Source organism: Myxine glutinosa, chromosome 11 (assembly GCF_964187855.1).
Source record: "Myxine glutinosa chromosome 11, kmMyxGlut1.1, whole genome shotgun sequence".
Taxonomy (NCBI): Eukaryota; Metazoa; Chordata; class Myxini; order Myxiniformes; family Myxinidae; genus Myxine; species Myxine glutinosa.
Genome location: NC_136271.1, coordinates 79,529,029 through 79,539,321, shown reverse-complemented (window position 1 = coordinate 79,539,321; position 10,293 = coordinate 79,529,029). Strand labels below are relative to the sequence as shown.

Below are 10,293 nucleotides of genomic sequence, written 5' to 3'. Positions count from 1 at the left end.
CAACGCAGTCACAACATCCCTCACAAAAGTTTTATCGCCCACCAATGGAGCACACGCGAGAGTCCCGGCCACCCTGCCTGTGGAGATCATCCATGCACCGCCCCCCAGGAAGCTCACATTGGCCCTCTCCACCTTCTGACAGAGCTCACGTTGGCCCCAATCTCCTGGAGCCCACATCCCCCCCCCCACCCCACCCCTCACAACCTCGCATCCGACTTTCAAATGATCCCGAAGGGAGCGAGCGTCTCCAGTATAGGAAATACGAGAAATATCTGTGGATGAGAGGTGTCAAATTCATACCATTTCCTGTTATATCTACTGCCTCTGCTTGGTTGTACTAACAGACGCACACACTTCTCCTTTGACCAATAGATGCAAAAATCTAGTGGAATTTCTCCGGCGGCTCCGGAATCAAACAAAAAAGATATATTTATAAAAGCACTCAGCCCATACATCTCCCACCCACCCCCCTCCTCCAAAACATGAATAGTAAAAAATAAATAAATAAATAAATAAATCACATCTTAAACTTACCCTGTGCATTGACAAGCCACAGATATGACCTTCCCATCAGTGTTGAGAAGCACCTAAACAAGATGCGTTGTCTCCCTCTGGGAAGTCTACCTGAATCTATCTATAATTCCAGTAATCTCTGTACGTCTGTACGTCTGTACGTTTGTCTGTGACCGCTGTTTCTCGACAACTACCGGTCCGATATACTTGAAACTTGCCAGGTATATTGCTGGGGACCCGAGGATGTGCCTTTTCAAGGTTTGAAATTAATCGGACAAGTACTTACTGAGCTATGGCGATTTAGCCGTTCGCCGTTCACTTTGCCGTTGCGAATGGACCAAACCATTCATGTAAATAGAGGGGGGGGGGGGGTTCTGTGGTCGTTCGCTTTGGCTTTGCGAATGGACCAAACCATTCATGTAAATAGAGGGGGGGGGGTTCTGTGGTCGTTCGCTTTGGCTTTGCGAATGGACCAAACCATTCATGTAAATAGAGGGGGGGGGGGGGGGTTCTGTGGTCGTTGCGAATGGACCAAACCATTGTTTTTTTTTTGCAGTTTTTTTTTTTTTGCAAGGAACGGGCACCCACGTACGGGCACGTCCTAGCTTATATATAGTACGGGCATGCCCTAGTATTGGTAATGACGGCATCGTATTTCCAATTGCAGATGTACATTAAATAAATCACCAAGCCTGCCGTGTTCACACCAGGTAATCCAGCAAGGTTCAAAGTCCAATTGCTGACAGGGATTATCGGGGACACCAGGCAAGGTTACGTAAAATGTGCGTGCCGTTTACAGGCCTTGCACGGGCCCATATCATCGGAGGTTTTGCGGTACGGGCTGCAAGGTATCAACTTTTTGGATGGGTTGATAAGAAAATGTTGTACTGGTCTTTGTAAAGTAAACAAAACAAAAGCAAGAAATAAATAAATAAATATACCTATCAATTAGGCCAGAAGTTTAAGGATTATGGTTGAACATCTGGAGAAAGTGAGCAGCTTCAAGTATCTGGAGTAGTGCTTGGCGATAATCGCGATGGGACGATTATCGTGCTTTCGAGTTACTATCGCGATAACAATAATGGACATTTATTATCGCGATAACTGCTGCTCATGCTGTAGAATGTAAATCCACATATTGACGGTGTATTGACTGCACTTAGCTTCTCTCAAAAGATATACCTGTATTAAATGCAGTTCTATAAAATAAAGAAGGTGATATAATATGGAATGTTTATTCTCCAAGATGCAATTTAAATGATATATCATTAAACAATAAACGTCAAAACAAAAAAGGAACTACTCAAGGCACCACACTGCTTCCGGTGTCCAAATGGGCGATCCATTTGAGCTCGCTTTGTCTGTGTGTGAAGTTAAGCACTGGAGGCAAAATCATCTCAAATATCGAGAGGATGAGTGTACTCAGGGTGCGGACCTGCACTTTACTCCGGTGAGCTAATGCAATCGAGCAGTGTCCGTAAGTAAGTCAGTGAGTGAGTGAGAGTCTGTAAACACTTCGGTCATTATCGCTTGAACCAAACACACGATTTCGATGAAACTTGGCCACAAGCTTCATATCTGATGCCTAATGAAGGTGTATTTACATCAAAATCTGCGCTCATTAGGGTGTCTATGGGGAGGAAGGCGTCTTCCAGGGCACTCGCTGCCAGCCATTGCAGGAACACCCTCTCGTGTTCAGGCCGTTGATGCTCCTATGGTTGGCAGCCAGTGCCCTGGAAACACTGATGGAATGAGAGCGGAAATTCTATGTGTGGGGAAATTGCATGCTTGGTCAGGGTCGCCCAGATAGCTCAGGTGGCAGAGCACTGGTACGGTTCACCAGAGGACCGGGGTTCAATTCCCTGTCTGGGCATGTAATTTTCCCCACATACGTCAATTAATTAGTTGTAATCCTGTTCATTTATTTAATATAATTAATTCCTTTGCCATTCTGCATACATGTCGAAACTCACAATTTCATGCAAGTTGTTTAAAACACATGTCAAATTACAAATCCTAAAAAAGGGACGCATTTAAACTCTACTCGGTTAGGCCAACCAGCAATCCCCGAAACAAAGAAATGCCTTGTTACTATAGAAAGCTCGATCTGGAGGGATCTGGCCATCAATTGTTAAACATCCATCCCACTTGCACACGAAACATTTGACTTGTGCATTATAGGAATAACAACGCAAGTGCATTCACACACCAGCATTAAAAAAACGCAGCAATTCAACAACAGGTCACAAGTTCACAAGCAATTAATCTGAAGCACCAATGTTTAAAATGCAGAAAAAAAAAAAACAGAGAGAAAAGTTGAAAGCACCGCATTTGGAACAGAACGAATTGGCGGCGCCATATGGGTGTGTACAAGTGTGGTTTCACCAAGTGGGTGGCTTTATGCATCACACGGCCCCAGGTGCAACCACCGTAAGAAAAAGGGGTCCCAAGAGTAAGACACACCCTTAAGACTTCATATATTCGGACCTCGTTTCATTGCATTGTGACAAAACAGGGAACTGACAATTAGCATCAAAATTTTTTTTTATTTTTAAGTTTGCATAAATTGCAAACACCATCAATAATGCACAAGCAAACAAAGCTCTATTGTGACAGATGTGCAGAGTTTAAGAAAATAAAACTGGAATGGGAAAAGTCTACTGAAATCAGCTCAGCGATTCCAAGCCAAGGTGACACCCAATTACCTGAACTGAAGACGAGATCATTATTGCAGTTCAAAGAATTGTCAGAACTCGAATATCATTGCACATAGAGCACGAATGTTCGTACGAGGGACATCAATCATTTTGACAGCAATACTGCAGATAGTGTAGGCAATGGACGGAGAGGCTCGGACGCATAAAGCACAAAGACACGGAAACGGACGTCTGAGACATGCAAGGACACAGGTCGCGAAGAAGGTCGAGGGTCATCCCCAGGCCTTCAGTTTGTATCGAATCCAAACACGATGCTCGAAAGCACATGCAAGTAACTAATGTACAACCACACACCACATACCACACGTGGTCTGCTTCATATCAGAGAAGCTGTTTTACAAACAAGCAAAAGCCAAAGAGGATACAGCTATTTCTCCAAGCCAGTAACCATGGACACCCGCCAAAAGGCGTCATACGCAATGGTCACATAGGGTTTCAAATGCCTAACCAATTTTTGATAGTTGTTTTTGACCAATATCTTTGGCAATAAAAACCAAGATGGCAAAGAGTAGACCCCCCTCGTTGGCTGTATGCACACCTTTAAAGGTGAAATAAACTACAGCATAAACTAAAATGGTGCTCGGTAAAGCGCATACCTCAAACAGGTTGAACAGTTAACATTTTGTATCCAGCCGATAGGCCGGATCTGGTTTCGGACCTGAACCAAAATCAAATTGGCTTGTTATTGTCACCTAACCAACTCTTCCACCTAGTTTTGTCATAATCCATAATAACTGAAATATCAGGCTATGTATCGTTTTTCGCACTATCACTCAATGGCGATGAATCACTTTATAAAATTCTCATCTCCCGATCTTCAGCAAAATCAAATCAATTTGTCCTCGTCACACACTGAACCTGTCCACAAGTTGTTGACCTTATGGCCTATGTTGACCTCAACATAATTGGTGGTTGAATCCAGCGAGCTGATGCGAAAATCCTTCTTAAATTTCACGTCAATCGGATGAAAATTGAAGATTTTAGAAATTTGACAAGTTGTTCACCTTTGGCCTAAGTTTACCTTTCGGCATTTTGACCTCACAAGCAATAGGCTTCTTACTTTTGACCAACTCTACCAGGTGATGAAGTTTCGTGAAGATGGTGGTAAAAATCTCACCTGTAGGCGATTGACATACAGATAAACAGACAGACAGGCTGAAAAACAGACAGAATAACGTTTGCGACCGACCAACCAATATAGTTGAAAAATCTTTGATCTTCACAAGTAACAAACAGAACCACCTTTAGAGGCCATTTTTTCCCCGCAGGGCGGGGGTTGGCCTTTTTCGGGCACCGTGGTCCCTTTTTTGAAGAAATGTTTTATGGCCGGATGCCCTTCCTGCCGCCAACCCTGTTAGTCGCCTCTTGCGACACACAGCGAATTACCAGTGAACTGGTGCTCAATTTGCCGACCTCGGAAGGATGACGGGCTGAGTCAACCCCCCCGGCGTTAATTCAGCGATCGACCGGGATTCAAACCCAGGATCCTCGGATCCCAAGCCGGCACCCTAACCGCTAAGCCAACACCAGGTTTACGTAACAAACAGACAGGGGTGAAAAATAACTTCCGTCCACCTTCGGTAGTGGAGGTAACGAGACGGCGGCAAGCAAAACCCCGAGTTAGTAATAAACACGCAGGACCCGAGGTGCCTTCTTTGGTTGGGGTAAAACCCAAATAACAAAACAGGAAAAACACATGCTTCTTAAAATAGGACCTTACTCAAAATCCAGGTGCAGCATGTCCATAATTACTGGGTGACTTTAAAGTATCTTTTTCTTTTTTTTTCAAACTTGAGGAAACATTTAAAATCCAAAACAGAGCACCACCCTACAAAGGATGCACCGTTTGATATTCCAATCTGAGCACGAATAGCACATTTTGGAAGGTCACGTTAAAATCCCATATATACTGTTCCCAAATAATCTCACAGTGCCCTGACAGGATGGCCTATAGGTATGCACACTCACCTCGAAGCTGTCTAACCTGGGTTCTAATCTTGACCGAGCTCTACACCATCATCCCGGTGTTTCATAAACAGGGCGATTCTACTTCGGCAGAACCGACACTCTAACACAGAGTATGGTACCGGTGCATCATATCGCATAGGCTGACAGGATGGTACAGAGGTGGTGCATTTGCCTTTGGTTTATCTAGTCTGTGTTTGATTTCCAACAAGACCATAAAAACTGTCGGATTGACATTTCATCGTCAGGGTGTCACATCACAAAGTGCGCAGTCCCTCAGATGGACCTTAAGCAGGATGTCCCGCAAGTTAGCCAGAGGGAATGTACATTAAAGGTCCCACGGAGTTATTTGTAAAGTGTAGGCGAGTTATTACCGGTACCCTGAACAAATTACAAATGAATGCCCAAATCACCTTCTGTCGCAAGTCCAGCATGGGCAGCTGGTTCGTAAATGACGATTCGCAAACGGTTACACAAGGTGAATTAATTGTGACCATTAAATATAGTAGTAGTACGAGTAGCCCGTGTTCCCATACACTGCTGATGGCTACCAACTTCTTATGCAACACGATAAGTGTGCAAGCTCCTTCATACAACCTCACACAATGCAAACATGAAAACTCTGTTTGTGGATGCAAATGGGGAGCGTGGATGCAAATGGACAGAGTGCGGTTGCAAATGCAGAGAGTGTGCCTGCAAATGGAGATAGTGCAGCTGCAAATGGAGAGCGTGCGGCTGCAAATGCAGATAGTGCGGCTGCAAATGCAGAGTGTGCAGCTGCAAATGGGGTCTGGCTGCGAGTGCAGAGAGTACGGCTGCAAATGGAGAGAGTGCTGCTGCAAATGGAGAGAGTGCTGCTGCAAATGGAGAGAGTGCTGCTGCAAATGGAGAGAGTGCTGCTGCAAATGGAGAGAGTGCTGCTGCAAATGGAGAGAGTGCTGCTGCAAATGGAGAGAGTGCTGCTGCTGCAAATGGAGAGAGTTCTGCTGCTGCAAATGGAGAGAGAGCTGCTGCAAATGGAGAGAGTGCTGCTGCAAATGGAGAGAGTGCTGCTGCAAATGGAGAGAGTGCTGCTGCTGCAAATGGAGAGAGTGCTGCTGCTGCAAATGGAGAGAGTGCTGCTGCTGCAAATGGAGAGAGTGCTGCTGCTGCAAATGGAGAGAGTGCTGCTGCAAATGGAGAGAGTTCTACTGCAAATGGAGAGAGTGCTGCTGCAAATGGAGAGAGTGCTGCTGCAAATGGAGAGAGTGCTGCTGCAAATTGAGAGAATGCTGCTGCAAATGGAGAGAATGCTGCTGCTGCAAATGGAGAGAGTGCGGCTGCTGCAAAGGGAGAGAGTGCTGCTGCCAACGGAGAGTGTTGCTGCAAATGGAGAGATTGCTGCTGCAAATGGAGAGAGTGCTGCTGCTGCAAATGGAGAGAGTGCGGCTGCTGCAAATGGAGAGAGTGCTGCTGCAAAGGGAGAGAGTTCTGCTGCAAAGGGAGAGAGTGCTGCTGCAAAGGGAGAGAGTGCTGCTGCAAAGGGAGAGAGTGCTGCTGCAAAGGGAGAGAGTGCTGCTGCAAAGGGAGAGAGTGCTGCTGCAAAGGGAGAGAGTGCTGCTGCAAAGGGAGAGAGTGCTGCTGCAAAGGGAGAGAGTGCTGCTGCAAAGGGAGAGAGTGCTGCTGCAAAGGGAGAGAGTGCTGCTGCAAAGGGAGAGAGTGCTGCTGCAAAGGGAGAGAGTGCTGCTGCAAAGGGAGAGAGTGCTGCTGCAAAGGGAGAGAGTGCTGCTGCAAAGGGAGAGAGTGCTGCTGCAAAGGGAGAGAGTGCTGCTGCAAAAGGAGAGAGTGCTGCTGCAAAAGGAGAGAGTGCTGCTGCAAATGGAGAGAGTTCTGCTGCTGCAAATGGAGAGAGAGCTGCTGCAAATGGAGAGAGTTCTGCTGCAAATGGAGAGAGTGCTGCTGCTGCAAATGGAGAGAGTGCTGCTGCTGCAAATGGAGAGAGTTCTGCTGCTGCAAATGGAGAGAGTGCTGCTGCTGCAAATGGAGAGAGTGCTGCTGCTGCAAATGGAGAGAGTGCTGCTGCTGCAAATGGAGAGAGTGCTGCTGCTGCAAATGGAGAGAGTGCTGCTGCTGCAAATGGAGAGAGTGCTGCTGCAAATGGAGAGAGTTCTGCTGCAAATGGAGAGAGTTCTGCTGCAAATGGAGAGAGTGCTGCTGCAGGTGGAGAGAGTGCGGCTGCAGGTGGAGAGAGTGCGGCTGCAGGTGGAGAGAGTGCGGATGCAGATGGAGAGAGTGCGGATGCAGGCGGAGAGAGTGCAGATGCAGGCGGAGAGAGTGCGGCTGCAGTCGGAGAGAGTGCGGCTGCAGTCGGAGAGAGTGCGGCTGCAGTCGGAGAGAGTGCGGCTGCAGTCGGAGAGAGTGCGGCTGCAGTCGGAGAGAGTGCGGCTGCAGGTGGAGAGAGTGCGGCTGCAGGTGGAGAGAGTGCGGCTGCAGGTGGAGAGAGTGCGGCTGCAGGTGGAGAGAGTGCGGCTGCAGGTGGAGAGAGTGCGGATGCAGGTGGAGAGAGTGCGGATGCAGGTGGAGAGAGTGCAGATGCAGGCGGAGAGAGTGTGGCTGCAGGCGGAGAGAGTGCGGCTGCAGTCGGAGAGAGTGCGGCTGCAGTCGGAGAGAGTGCGGCTGCAGTCGGAGAGAGTGCGGCTGCAGGTGGCGAGAGTGCGGCTGCAGGTGGAGAGAGTGCGGCTGCAGGTGGAGAGAGTGCGGCTGCAGGTGGAGAGAGTGCGGCTGCAGGTGGAGAGAGTGCGGCTGCAGGTGGAGAGAGTGCGGCTGCAGGTGGAGAGAGTGCGGATGCAGGTGGAGAGAGTGCGGATGCAGGTGGAGAGAGTGCAGGTGGAGAGAGTGCAGATGCAGGCGGAGAGAGTGTGGCTGCCGGCGGAGAGAGTGCGGCTGCAGTCGGAGAGAGTGCGGCTGCAGTCGGAGAGAGTGCGGCTGCAGGTGGAGAGAGTGCGGCTGCAGGTGGAGAGAGTGCGGCTGCAGGTGGAGAGAGTGCGGCTGCAGGTGGAGAGAGTGCGGCTGCAGATGGAGAGAGTGCGTCTGCAGGTGGAGAGAGTGCGGCTGCAGGTGGAGAGAGTGCGGCTGCAGATGGAGAGAGTGCGGCTGCAAATGGAGAGAGTGCTGATGCAAATGGAGAGAGTGCGGCTGAAATTGGAGATAGTGCGGCTGAAATTGGGGGGAGTGCGGCTGTGGCGCCACAGTAACAAAGTTTTTACAACCCCTGGTCGCAACTCGCAGAAACTATTTTCACAAGTCTGTTTCAACCAAATCTGAGTAGAAACAATGGTTCAAACATTCCAATGGGTCATCAGCAGATTCTAAACAAGGAGCGGTCGAGGGAACCGCATCGAGGGATCCGATGACTCTGCCTCCGGGTTCTTGGCAGGAAGGAAACCAAACGATCTTATGGGTAAGGAATGTGATGGTCTCACAGGTGTTCACATCTGGCATGCATCACCGTCGGCTCGAAAAATATATAAATCCCAACTGGACAAGTTGGACTGGGATTTGAGGTTTATTGTGAAATGACTCATCAGTGAGAAACTCCACACCAGTCTATATCATAAGGAAAAAAACCCCAGAAATCTCAGGAAGAAAACAAAACACACCTACACCTGTTGTGCTCATCACCAATGGCCACCTTTCCCTCCACTTAAAATGAGCCCTCCTCTCAGCAGGTGTTTGTATAACGGGACTGAATGCCACTTTGGCAAGGTATGTGTGCACATGTCACCAGGACACAAGGTGCACACTCTCCAAGTACTCCAGAACGCACTCGGATGGACGCCAGATGAACGACCCTCCCTCCGCACGGAGTTAACAAAAGTTTAAAATACAGGAAATGCCAAGAAATCGTCCGCGTGAGGACGAAATAAAACAAACTTTAAAAACGACACAAAACGCTCACGAGTTCACACAAAGAGAATGAATGTGGCGACAAATTAGAGAGAACAAAGAAATACAATTAAATAAATCCCGAGCCGGGGATGTTCCCGGGAAAAATGTAACAACTGGGGTGTGTGTGGGAGGTGTGCGCACGCACCGGGTATCGCACTCACGTGAACCTTCATACACACTCGCACATCACTTCACGTTATATGGAAAATGTTCGTGGTGGGTGTGGGGAGAACCGAACTGAGCCGAGCATAGCCGGAGCGTGCGGTGTGCGAACAGAGCCGTGTGCGAACCGAGCCGGACCGTGCGGTGTGCGAACCGAGCCGGACCGTGCGGTGTGCGAGGAGAGCCCGAGCGTGCGGTGTGTGAGGTGAGTCCGAGCGTGCGGATGTGAGGAGAGTCCCAGCGTGCGGGGTGTGAGGAGTCAGAGCGTGCGGGGTGTGAGGAGAGTCAGTGCGTGCGGGGTGTGAGGAGAGTCAGTGCGTGCGGAGTGTGAGGAGTCAGAGCGTGCGGGGTGTGAGGAGAGTCAGTGCGTGCGGGGTGTGAGGAGAGTCCGTGCGTGCGGGGTGTGAGGAGAGTCAGAGCGTGCGGGGTGTGAGGGGAGTCAGAGCGTGCGGAGTGTGAGGGGAGTCAGACCGTGCGGGGTGTGAGGGGAGTCAGAGCGTGCGGGGTGTGAGGGGAGTCAGAGTGTGCTGAGAGTCCGAGCGTGCGGATGTGAGGAGTCAGAGCGTGCGGAGTGTGAGGAGAGTCAGAGCGTGCGGGGTGTGAGGAGAGCCAGAGTGTGCGGAGAGTCCGAGCGTGCGGAGTGTGAGGAGTCAGAGCATGCGGGGTGTGAGGAGTCAGAGCGTGCGGGGTGTGAGGAGAGCCAGAGCGTGCGGGGTGTGAGGAGAGTCAGAGCGTGCGGGGTGTGAGGAGAGTTCGAGCGTACGGAGTGTGAGGAGAGTTCGAGCGTGCGGGGTGTGAGGAGAGTTCGAGCGTACGGGGTGTGAGGGGAGTCAGAGCGTGCGGGGTGTGAGGGGAGTCAGAGCGTGCGGCGTGTGAGGGGAGTCAGACCGTGCGGGGTGTGAGGGGAGTCAGACCGTGCGGGGTGTGCGGAGAGTTCGAGCGTGCACGCGGGATGGTGAGTGCGGATGCGGCTCTTCCTAGTTCTGGGTGTTACATGTTCGGTCGGTAC

The 10,293-nt window shown here is 49.8% G+C and overlaps 1 non-coding gene across 1 annotated transcript; it reads left to right on the top strand.

The window, feature by feature from the left end:
- The first annotated feature begins 2,313 nt into the window (after positions 1-2,313).
- TRNAT-GGU (transfer RNA threonine (anticodon GGU)) lies at positions 2,314-2,386 on the top strand. The gene has a single exon. It is a non-coding gene; the product is annotated as a tRNA-Thr (tRNA).
- The last annotated feature ends 7,907 nt before the right edge of the window (positions 2,387-10,293 follow it).